Genomic DNA, 10070 nt, shown 5'->3' with positions numbered 1-10070 from the left:
CTGTGGATACCTCTCTGGGAAAATGCACCCTTTCCATTCCCCATTCTGCCACTCTCATTAGAATAACCAAAATTTATTGGAGTGTAAATGATCATTGCTACTTGAAACTCAATTGCGTAATTCACACCACATCTTCTTTCTCGGAAGATGTAAAGTAAAGATTCAGCTCAATTCATGCTCATTAATGCAAATCAGACATAGCTTGTTTCGGAACCTGTAATCGGGATGCTCATTAATTTTTTTAATGACTTGGGACTTCCGGTGGTGGTGATGTGCTGAATAGTTGCACGAAAGGTGGCTCTCCCTTGCAAACTTCAATTTAGGCCCTTTTGACTTGTAAATCGGACACCAAAACAAGAAAAAAAACCACACCCTCACCCTAAACGAACAACCACCTGAGGAAATGCCTTCAAACCAGCCATGGAGCCAGAAAAACAGTAAGAGCCAAAGCCAGGAAAGGAAAATCCAGACCTCAGACACGTGGAACAAAGCAGAGCAGAGCATGGCGAACTGAGTGGGATTGCCAACACGGATGTCGGCCTACCACCACGGAGTAGTGGATGGAGCTTCTCTCACAAGTGCTCCAAAAACACCGGAACGGCATTAAAGGGGACCTCATGTCGGCCATGAGGTCGGCCATAGAATCGCGTTGGCCCCCTTCAAAGTGGCACTGGAAGGAATGGAGCAGAGACTGGAGTAGGAGGCAGGCGACAGAGCAGGAACTGGAGAAAGTGGCCATGATCAGAGCAATCATAACACCTTGCTCGAAGCAGAAGTTGCAAGTTTGGTAACAACCCAGAGAACGCTCAGGGATATGCGGAAGATCAGGAGAACAGGTCCCTCGGGCAACACGGTGGCACAGTGGTTAGCACTGCTGCCACAAAGCGCCGAGGTCCCAGGTTCGATCCCGGCTCTGGGTCACTGTCCGTGTGGAGTTTGCACATTCCCCCCGTGTTTGTGCGGGTTTCGCCCCCACAACCCAAAGATGTGCAGGGTAGGTGGATTGGCCACGCTAAATTGCCCCTTAATTGGAAAAAATGAATTGGGTACTCTAAATTTATTTTTAAAATGGAGAAAAGGTCCCTGCCAACAGAACCTAAGAATTGTCAGGCTACCTGAGGACTCAGAGGGCAGAAACCCAACCAAGTACCTTGTGCAGCTGGTCAGGGGGGTGGGGGGGGGGAGGTTTCCCCAAGCCCCTAGAGGTAGGCCCACATGTCACTCCGGCAAAGGCCCAAAGCAGGAGAACAACTGCGGGCAAACTTTGCAAAACTCCATAAATTCCAGGATAAGGAGCAAATTCTCAACTGGGTGAGAAGCACGTGGTCCTGTAGATGGGAGGGTCATACAATCGGCATCTTTTAGAATACTGGGGCTGGGGTATCAGACCAGCCAGATCTCTTCATGGGGAGGAGGGCGGGCGCCCTTGCCTTTGCCTCCCTGATTCGCCTGCTGTAGAATCCTGCTCGGTTGGCGGTCAGCAGCACCACCTAAAGTTGCAGACTGTCTGTCCGACCTTTCGGAATTTCTCCAAATGGAGAAAATCAAATTCGCCGTCTGTGGGTCGGAAGAGGGCTTCCACAAAAAATGGGAGACATTCACCCAACTGTTCTGAGACCTGTTTGTGGCCAACACATAAATAAATAAATAGCCAGTAGCCAGGGAGAAATAGCCAGGACAAGATAGAAAGAGGGAGAGTGAGGGAGAACCCGGGGGTGGGGGGAGCAAGGTGAGATAGTAAAACCCAGCAAGCAAGAATGGGGAGTAGCAGTGAAGAAGAGGGGAAAGGAGGAAGGGGGAGAAGGGGGGTGAACAAAAAAGGGGAGCCAGAAGGAGGAACAGATAAGAAAACGGCGAGAGAATGCAAAGAGAAATTAGAAGGGAAACGAGCAATGGCCCAGTTGGATGATCGGAGAAAGGAAAGAATAGAAGAGAGGGGAGGAATGACTCCTCCCGTCAGGGTATATTTCCTAGAGCCTCTATGTGTTTTGCTTTGCAAGGTATATACCCGTATCCATAACTTGGACAAAATTGTATTTTCAAACAATTATTTAAAAAAAGGGAAAGCATCAGGGGGGAGTGGGCGGGGGGGAGTGTTTCAGGGAGAGGAGAGCTGGGGGCGGGGGGGGGGGGGGGAAGAGGGGGGGGGGTAGGGAGGATTGTCCGCTGAGCCAGACGGCGACAGGCTGTAAATAGAAAAACCTAAGAAGAAGCCTTTTTGTACTGTACAATAAATGAAAACGAATGGCAATGTATATAATTTTGAAAATACCAATAAAAAGATTTTTAAAAAGAAGGAAATTGGGGCTGACCTGGCCAAGCACCGAGCTGAATTCAATGGGGCCAAGGCAGCTTTCTTCAAAAACAAGGTGCGGTTCAGAATGCTGAAGACGTTTGGATGGGCAAGAATCTGGGTAGCATATGGCAATAATTATTTAAACATGCTGGAGGACGCAGACAAATTCATCCAGAAAAATGAGCTGGGAATACAGCAAAAGCGGACTTATAAGGACGATTAACAATGTTTCTTCCTTCTCTGAACTGAACACTTTCCCCATCTGGGGTGAGGGGGGGGAGGGGGGAGATGGCAGAGGTAACACCAAAGTGACAAGGGAGGGGGGGGATTGAGATCAGAATGAGCATTGGGTTGAGGGAGCTGCTCCCAGGAGGGAGCCACCACACTGGCGAGCATGCTTGTTTCCGGATGCGGCACAGCTCCCGAAAGGGAGGGAGCGCCTAGCAGAAGGGGGGGAACAAAACAACAAATCGGGGTGAAGGGGCGAGACAAGGGGGGGAGGCAACAGGGGCACAGGGAAGGGGGGACAGCAAGGGCAGATAGGCTCGAAGATGAATCACGTGGGAGGAGGGAAGGGGGAGGGTAAAATGCTGGTTTCACCAGGTCACACATGGAGAACAAAGAAGACAACAACGGCCATTCTGGATGGCCCACAAATAAAGGGAAAGGTATAGCTGACCCCACAGGAGGGTGGGGGGACAGAACTCCTACCCACCCCAATCAGAATTATCAGTTGGAATGTCAGGGGACTCAATAGCCCGGTGAAAATATCCAGTCTTCGCCCATCTAAAAAGCCCATCTAGTGGTGTGTCTCAGAGGTCTGTGCTGGGACCACAACCTTTCACAATATATATTAATGATCTGAAAGAAGGAACTGAAGGCACTGTTGCTAAGTTTGCAGATGATACACAGATATGCAGGGGGACAGATAGTATTTAGGAAGCAGGGGCTCTGCAGAAGGACTTGGGTGAGGAAAATGGGCAAAGAAATGGCAAATGGAATACAATTTGGAAAAGTGTGAGGTTATGCACTTTGGTAGGAAGAATGGAGGCATAGACTATTTTCTAAATGGGAAAAGGCTTAGGAAATCAGAAGCACAAAGGGACTTAGTAGACCTAGTTCAAGATTCTCTTATGGTTAACGTGGAGGTTCAGTTGGCAGTTAGGAAGGGAAACGCATTCATGTTGAGAGGGTTAGAATGCAAGAGCAGGGATGTACTTCTGAGGCTGTATAAGACTCTGGTCAGACCACATTTGGAGTATTGTGAGCAGTTTAGGGCCCTACATCTAAGGAAGGATGTGCTGGCCTTGGAAAGGGTCCAGAGGAGGTTCACAAGAATGATCCCTGGAATGAAGAGATTGCCATATGAGGAGCAGTTGAGGACTCTGGGCCTGTACTCATTGGAGCTTAGAAGGATGAGGGGGGACCTTGTTGAAACTTACAGAATACTGAGAGGCCTAGATAGAGTGGACGTGGAGAGGACGTTTCCACTTGTAGGAAAAACTAGATCCCGAGGCCACAGCCTCAGGCTGAAGGAACGATCCTTTAAAACAGAGATGAGGAGGAATTTCTTCAGCCAGAGGGTGGTGAATGTGTGGGACTCTTTCTCACAGAAGGCTGTGGAGACCAAATCGCAGAGTAGGTGGGATTCTCCGGCCTCGTTCACCTGGCGACCGGAGAATCCCGCCCAAGGTCAATGGATTTTTCCATTGTCGACGTCTCGCCCGTGGCGTCCTTGCGGCAGGTGGGGCAGAAGAATCTAGCCCAGTGTGTTTAAGGCAGAGATAGATAGGTTCTTGATGAATAAGGGAATCAGGGGTTATGGGGAGAAAGCAGGAGAATGGAGATGAGAAACATATCAGCCATGATTGAATGGCGGAGCAGACTCGATGGGCCAAATGGTCTAATTCTGCTCCTATGTCTTATGGTCTTCTGGACTCAAGGATGAACAAATCCAGCCCCAAAATCAGGGAAACAATGGCAAGGGAACTGAACACATTATGGAACAGATGGGGGGATGTGTAACCATAGAGGTCTACCCATCTGAGGGAGAAGGAGTTCGCCTTCTTCTCCCAAGTCCACAAAGTATAGAGGTGGGACTCACTCTCCCTGGTAGGGAGAGTACAGACAATTACGTTGAACGTGCTGCCTAGGTTCCTCTTCCATTTCACATCTTTCCTGATCTTCATCCCTAAAGCCTTCTTCACCGAAGTAGACAAATTAATCATGGCGGTTGTGTACGGGGGGGGGGGTGATGATGAACCCTCGGATCTCCAAGAGCGCCCTACAAATATGGGGGGCCTGGCCCTTCTGATCCTCCTATTCTACCACTGGACACCTACGGTAGAAAGAGTATGGGAATGGGTTAAAGTGCCAGGAGCGGAATGGGTAAGAACGGAGGATAACTCCTGTATGGGGACATCGCTCTGAGCACTGGACTCGGCCCCACTCCCATTCTCCCCAGTCAAGTACTCAAGAAGTCCAGCAGTGGTGGCCATGCCGAGAACGTGATATCAACTCAGACACCACTTCTGTCTGGTCGCAATGTCCACCATGGCCCCCATCTGCAAGAACCATAAATTTACTCCTATGACAATAGATGCCGCCTTTAAAAAGTGAAGACAGGATGAAGGAGTACAGACGATAGGGGAACTATACATAGACAGCAGCGTAGTGACCCTGGGAACTGATGGACAATTTCCAGCTCCCGAAAGGGAATGAGCTCCAGTATATGCAAAGAAGGAACTTCCTCTGCAAGGAGACAGCAACGTTCCCCAGCTACCATGACATTCCCGACTGGAACGACTTCTAACCTCGGATGAGCTAGGGGACGGTAACTGTGCTAACATGTACAGACAACTACTGGAGGAGGTACGGTCACCGCTGGACAAGACACGGGAGAAATGGGAGGAAGAACTAGGCATTGAGATAGGGGGAGGTCTCTGGATCGAGGCACTGCATAGGGCAAACTCCACCTCCTCAGGCGCAGGGCTGTGAAAGGCAGTGCACAGGCGCACCTGATCAGAACACGCATGAGGGGGTTCGTCCCAGAGGTGGAGGACAAATGTGAACGGTGCCAGGGAGGCCCAGTCAACCACACCCACATGTTCTGGTCCTATCCCAAACTTGTCGGGTACTGGACCGCCTTTTTCAAGACCATGTCCAAGGTTGTGTGGGTGAGGGTAGAGCCTTGCCCAGTAGTGGCGGTATTCGGGGTATAGGAACAGCCAGAACTTTTATGGTGAGAAGGGTGGAAGCCTTAGCCATTGCCTCCATGATCGCCCGTTGGAGACTCCTGCTCAGCTGGAGATCAGCAGCACGCCCAAATCTGCAGCCTGGCTGTCCAATCTAGCGGAATTCCTTAAATTGGAAAAATAAATTCTCCATTCGAGGATCTGAGGAACTAATTCACCAGCCTGTTCCAAGGCCTGTTCGTGACCAGCAAACAATAAGGATGGGGGGGGGGCAGGAGGGTGGACCTTGACCCATGAAAGGGGGAGTGGGGGGGTGGGTGCAGGGGAGGGTATGGGTGGCAGGAGAGGAGGAGTCGGGAGACACCAACCAGGATACAGGGTAAGCAAGGCAGAAGGGCCAGAGAGGACAAATGGCGAGGAAGCATATGGGTGCGATCACATCAGCGGCATCAAGGTATCCCCAAGTGGTGCCAAACAGGCCCCTGGTATGTTTTAGTACCAGGAGGCAACATATATAAAATTAATACACTGTTGTGGTAACTGATCACTGGGGGGCAAAGATAGGACCCCATATCTGTACAAATGTTACCCATGTATACATACCTCAGTATTTTCTTTTTTTTCTTCTCGTATACCCATCCTGTAGATTTCTCTAATGTGTGATGTTCCTTGCGATGTTATTATAAATGCAAAACCAATAACAAAAATGATAATTTTTTTTAAGTGACTTATACCAACGCCATGCAAATCCATTCAAAGAATCAGAAAACATCAAGCTGGTGGTTCCTGGCACAGGGCTGCCTCAATGAAGGGTGTGTAGGACTGGGGTAGATAGGGTGGTGAGGGAGGGGAAACGCAGGGTGTAGGAACACCTTGTGAGGCATGGGAGGGCCCTTCAATGGCTATAGGGGACTTCAAACCAAAGCAAACCCCTAGCTCTGCCATCCGTTTGCTAGGTTAAAGTTGGACACTTGATGAAAGCCTCAACCCAGCATAGGAATAAAAAACTGATTTCACCCCCGTGGCTGATAAAATTGCAGCCGAAGTGGGTAAGCACTGGGAATGGTATGGTATTCATTTTAGCACTTCCACATCCTTGCCATCTCACTCCTTGGATGGTTGGGGAGTGTCAGAGTAGGTCGGGGTGGGGGGGTGGTGGGTGTAAAATTCAGCCTTTTGTTAGGCACTGCTTAATCACTCTTCTTTTGTGGGCACTGCTATCTGATGTTAAACTGCAGGCACATGTGCAGTGTCAAGTCAAGGCCTCTTCTGTGACCTCAGATTGATAGTTCCAGAACTACGATGAATTAGTGGCCCATGTATCTTAGAGCCAGCAATATTCTCAATGAAGAGAACTGAAAGGAGTTTCCCCAATGTTATCTCAAGGACTAATTTGCCTCAGAAGTTTCACAACAACAGAATAATTGTTATTTTGTATGCCAGCTAAACATGGCCTCTAACAGCAGCTTTTGGGTGAGGGAGTTCCAGATATAAGGAGAATTTTTCCATTAGTGTGATTTTTCGCTCCTGCGGAAGCCAATGGACTTTTGAATGGCTTGCCAATTTTCCCTCCGTGACTGGGCCATAAAATTCAACCCATAGACTGTGTGTGAAAAGGTGCCTTATAATTCACTTGATCTAAGCAGCAGGGGGCACAGTGGGTAGCATTGCTACCTCACAGCGCCAGGGACCGGGTTTGATTCCGACCTTGGGTCACTGTCTGTGTGGAGTTTTCACGTTGTCCCCGTGGCTGCATGGGTTTCCCCCCTGCCTTCCCTCCACAGTCCAAAGATGTGCTGTTTAGATGGATTGGCCATGGGCGGGGTTGCGGGGATAGGGCGATGTAGTGGGCCTATTTCAAATGTTCTTTCAGAGCGTCAATACAGACTCGATGGGCCAAATGGCCTCCGTCTGCACTGTAGGGGTTCTATGATAAATAGTTTTGCTCTAATTTTAAGACGGTACCACCATCCAGGTGGGAGAGTAGAGGGCGTCACAAACATTTCATGTGGGATATGCGTTACTGTCAGCCTGAAGCTCTGTTTGTCGAGTTGGTATTATTTACACATGAAAGGATCTGAATTCCCCTTCCGAAGAATATAATTTCTCTGCCTCTACCATATCAAAACTTTTAAATCTGTTTAAAAACTTCAATTGGATCAACCCATCAAGCATCTATAGACCCAAGGGAATGCAAGTCTATTTCCTGCAATCTGTCCTCATAATTTATTGCTTTAACGTTATCATTCCAGCGAATTAGTGCTGCTCTCGTCGAAGGTCGATATACCCCTCTGAGGTGCGGTGTCAAGAATTGAATCCAGATGGGGGTCTGACCAAAGCGCTGTACTTGTCTCATCCACAGAGTTATGCCCATATATTTATGGAAAAATTAAAGCTTTACTTTTTAAAAACACCATGGACAGCCTGCGTCAAAACAAGATGGACTCAAGGGAAAGGGGCGTGGGAGGGGCAGGTGATCTCCCTCTTTGTCTGCAAATATACACGAACATTCCCGAGGTTGGAAGTAGACTGCTTGTCTAGACAGAACATTAAAATATAAACAGCCTTTTGACACACTCCTGGGAAGACATTAAAAATGCAACAGATCTCTCCTGTGGGATTAACAGCTACTAATGTCTCAATACCCACAGAGGCCAGTACACAATATGGCTAACTATTTATTGGATAATGATGAGATGATGTCTGTCAGGGTAAAGGAAACCAATCAGAACAGGTAATGGCTTATTGCCATTCTTGAATTTTTGATATAATAACCATTGAAATCGCTTCTTGATAGTCTGCAGAATGTAACTTCAAAAAATGGGTTTAAACAAGAATTATTCTGTGACAAGAATCAAACTTCATTATTGCGTCAACCTTTGTGGCCAATGGGTATCAATACTGTGGTCAACTTTATAAAATTATGGCGGCATGTGGCGCAGTGGTTAGCACTGGGACTGTGGCGCTGAGGACCCGTGTTCGAATCCCGGCCCTGGGTCACTGTCGGTGTGGAGTTTGCACATTCTCCCCATGTCTGTGTGAGTTTCACCCCCACAACACAAAGATGTGCAGGTTAGGTGGATTGGCCACACTAAATTGCCCCTGAATTGGAAAAGAAAAATAATTGGGTACTCTAAATGAAAAAAAAACTTTATAAAATTATTTCATGGGATGTGGACTTTGCTGGCTGGGCCAGCATTTGCTACTGTCACGTGAGAGTACCTTTAAGACATGGATGTTTAAGCAATGTACCTTTAAGAAAACAGTGATGTCAGAGAGTGGGTGGAGCTGGGCTTTAGATCAGCCATTTTGAGGTTTCAGTTTGAAAAAGCAGCTTGTGTGTGACTGTGTGTTTCCAGAGAGCTGCGGTTTGGAGGAAAAGAGCTTTGGGAGTGTCTGTGTTTTGCAGTGAGCTGGATTTGCTGTGATGTCTGCCATGAAAGACTATTTCTGGATCATTTGGATGATTTAAACTCATAATAGTAAAGCCTTTAACCTGATGTGATTCTGTTTAAAGGTGTTAAGTCTCTTGGAAGTTTGAAGGAACATTTTGAGGAATTATTTACCTTTGCAATATTTTCGGAGTTATCTTTGAAGTAAGGGGTGTTAAGAGATCCAATGGTTATTTAAGATGTTAAGTTGAGTTCATGGAATAAACATTGTTTTGTGTTTAAAAACCCACCTGTCCATAATTGTAATCCCACACATAGGAAATAAGCCGTGTGCTAGGAAAAGCAACAAATACATTAGAGGGGGAGGTTGATTGAACTTCATGATACATTTTGGGGTTCTGAAAACACCTCTCCCATAACAATTGGGGGCTCGAGGGGGATAAAAGTCTATCTATTGGATTGGCTTTTGTGAACTTAAAGACAGTGAAGGATTGTTGCTTTTCCGGTGTGGTATTTTAGTTTAAGTGGGAAGTGTGTTGTGGAAAATGGCTTTTTCAGAGGCTCAGAAGTTTTTGGGGGTGGAGACTGTCACACGCAGTACTTTACGGACAGAGACGAAAAGCAGACTGTTGGGTCTGGCAAAAACATTGCAGTTAACATTACCTGACAAAATGCGAAAAGGTGAGGTAATTATGGCGGTGGCTAAGCATTTAAAGTTGCCTGAGATAGAGTTTGACTCATGGGAAATGGCAAAAATTCAGTTGCAAATTAAACAAATGGAACATGAGAAACAATTAAAGGAGCTGGAATATGAAAGAGATAGAGAGGAAAAAGAAAAGGAGAGCGAAGAAAGAAACAAAGAAAGAGATAGAGAGGAAAGGGAAAAAGAGAGAGAGTTTGAACTTCGGAAAATGGCTCTGAAACATGAAAATCAGTTAAAATTGGCAGACGAAAAGGGACACGTACAGTTGGAGGAGATGGATGAGAATAATGAGACAGAGCGTCATAGTCGAAGACGTGGCGGGGATCTATTTAAATATGTCCAATCATTGCCAAGGTTTGACGAGAAGGAGGTAGAAGCCTTTTTCATTTCATTTGAGAAGGTAGCTAAACAAATGCAATGGCCACAGGACATGTGGGTATTACTGATTCAAACAAAGCTGGTAGGTAGGGCTAGTGAAGTGTTTG

This window comes from Scyliorhinus torazame, chromosome 13, assembly GCF_047496885.1.
Source record: "Scyliorhinus torazame isolate Kashiwa2021f chromosome 13, sScyTor2.1, whole genome shotgun sequence".
Taxonomy (NCBI): Eukaryota; Metazoa; Chordata; class Chondrichthyes; order Carcharhiniformes; family Scyliorhinidae; genus Scyliorhinus; species Scyliorhinus torazame.
The sequence above is the reverse complement of the archived record's forward strand: the minus strand, read 5'-3'. Positions refer to the sequence as shown.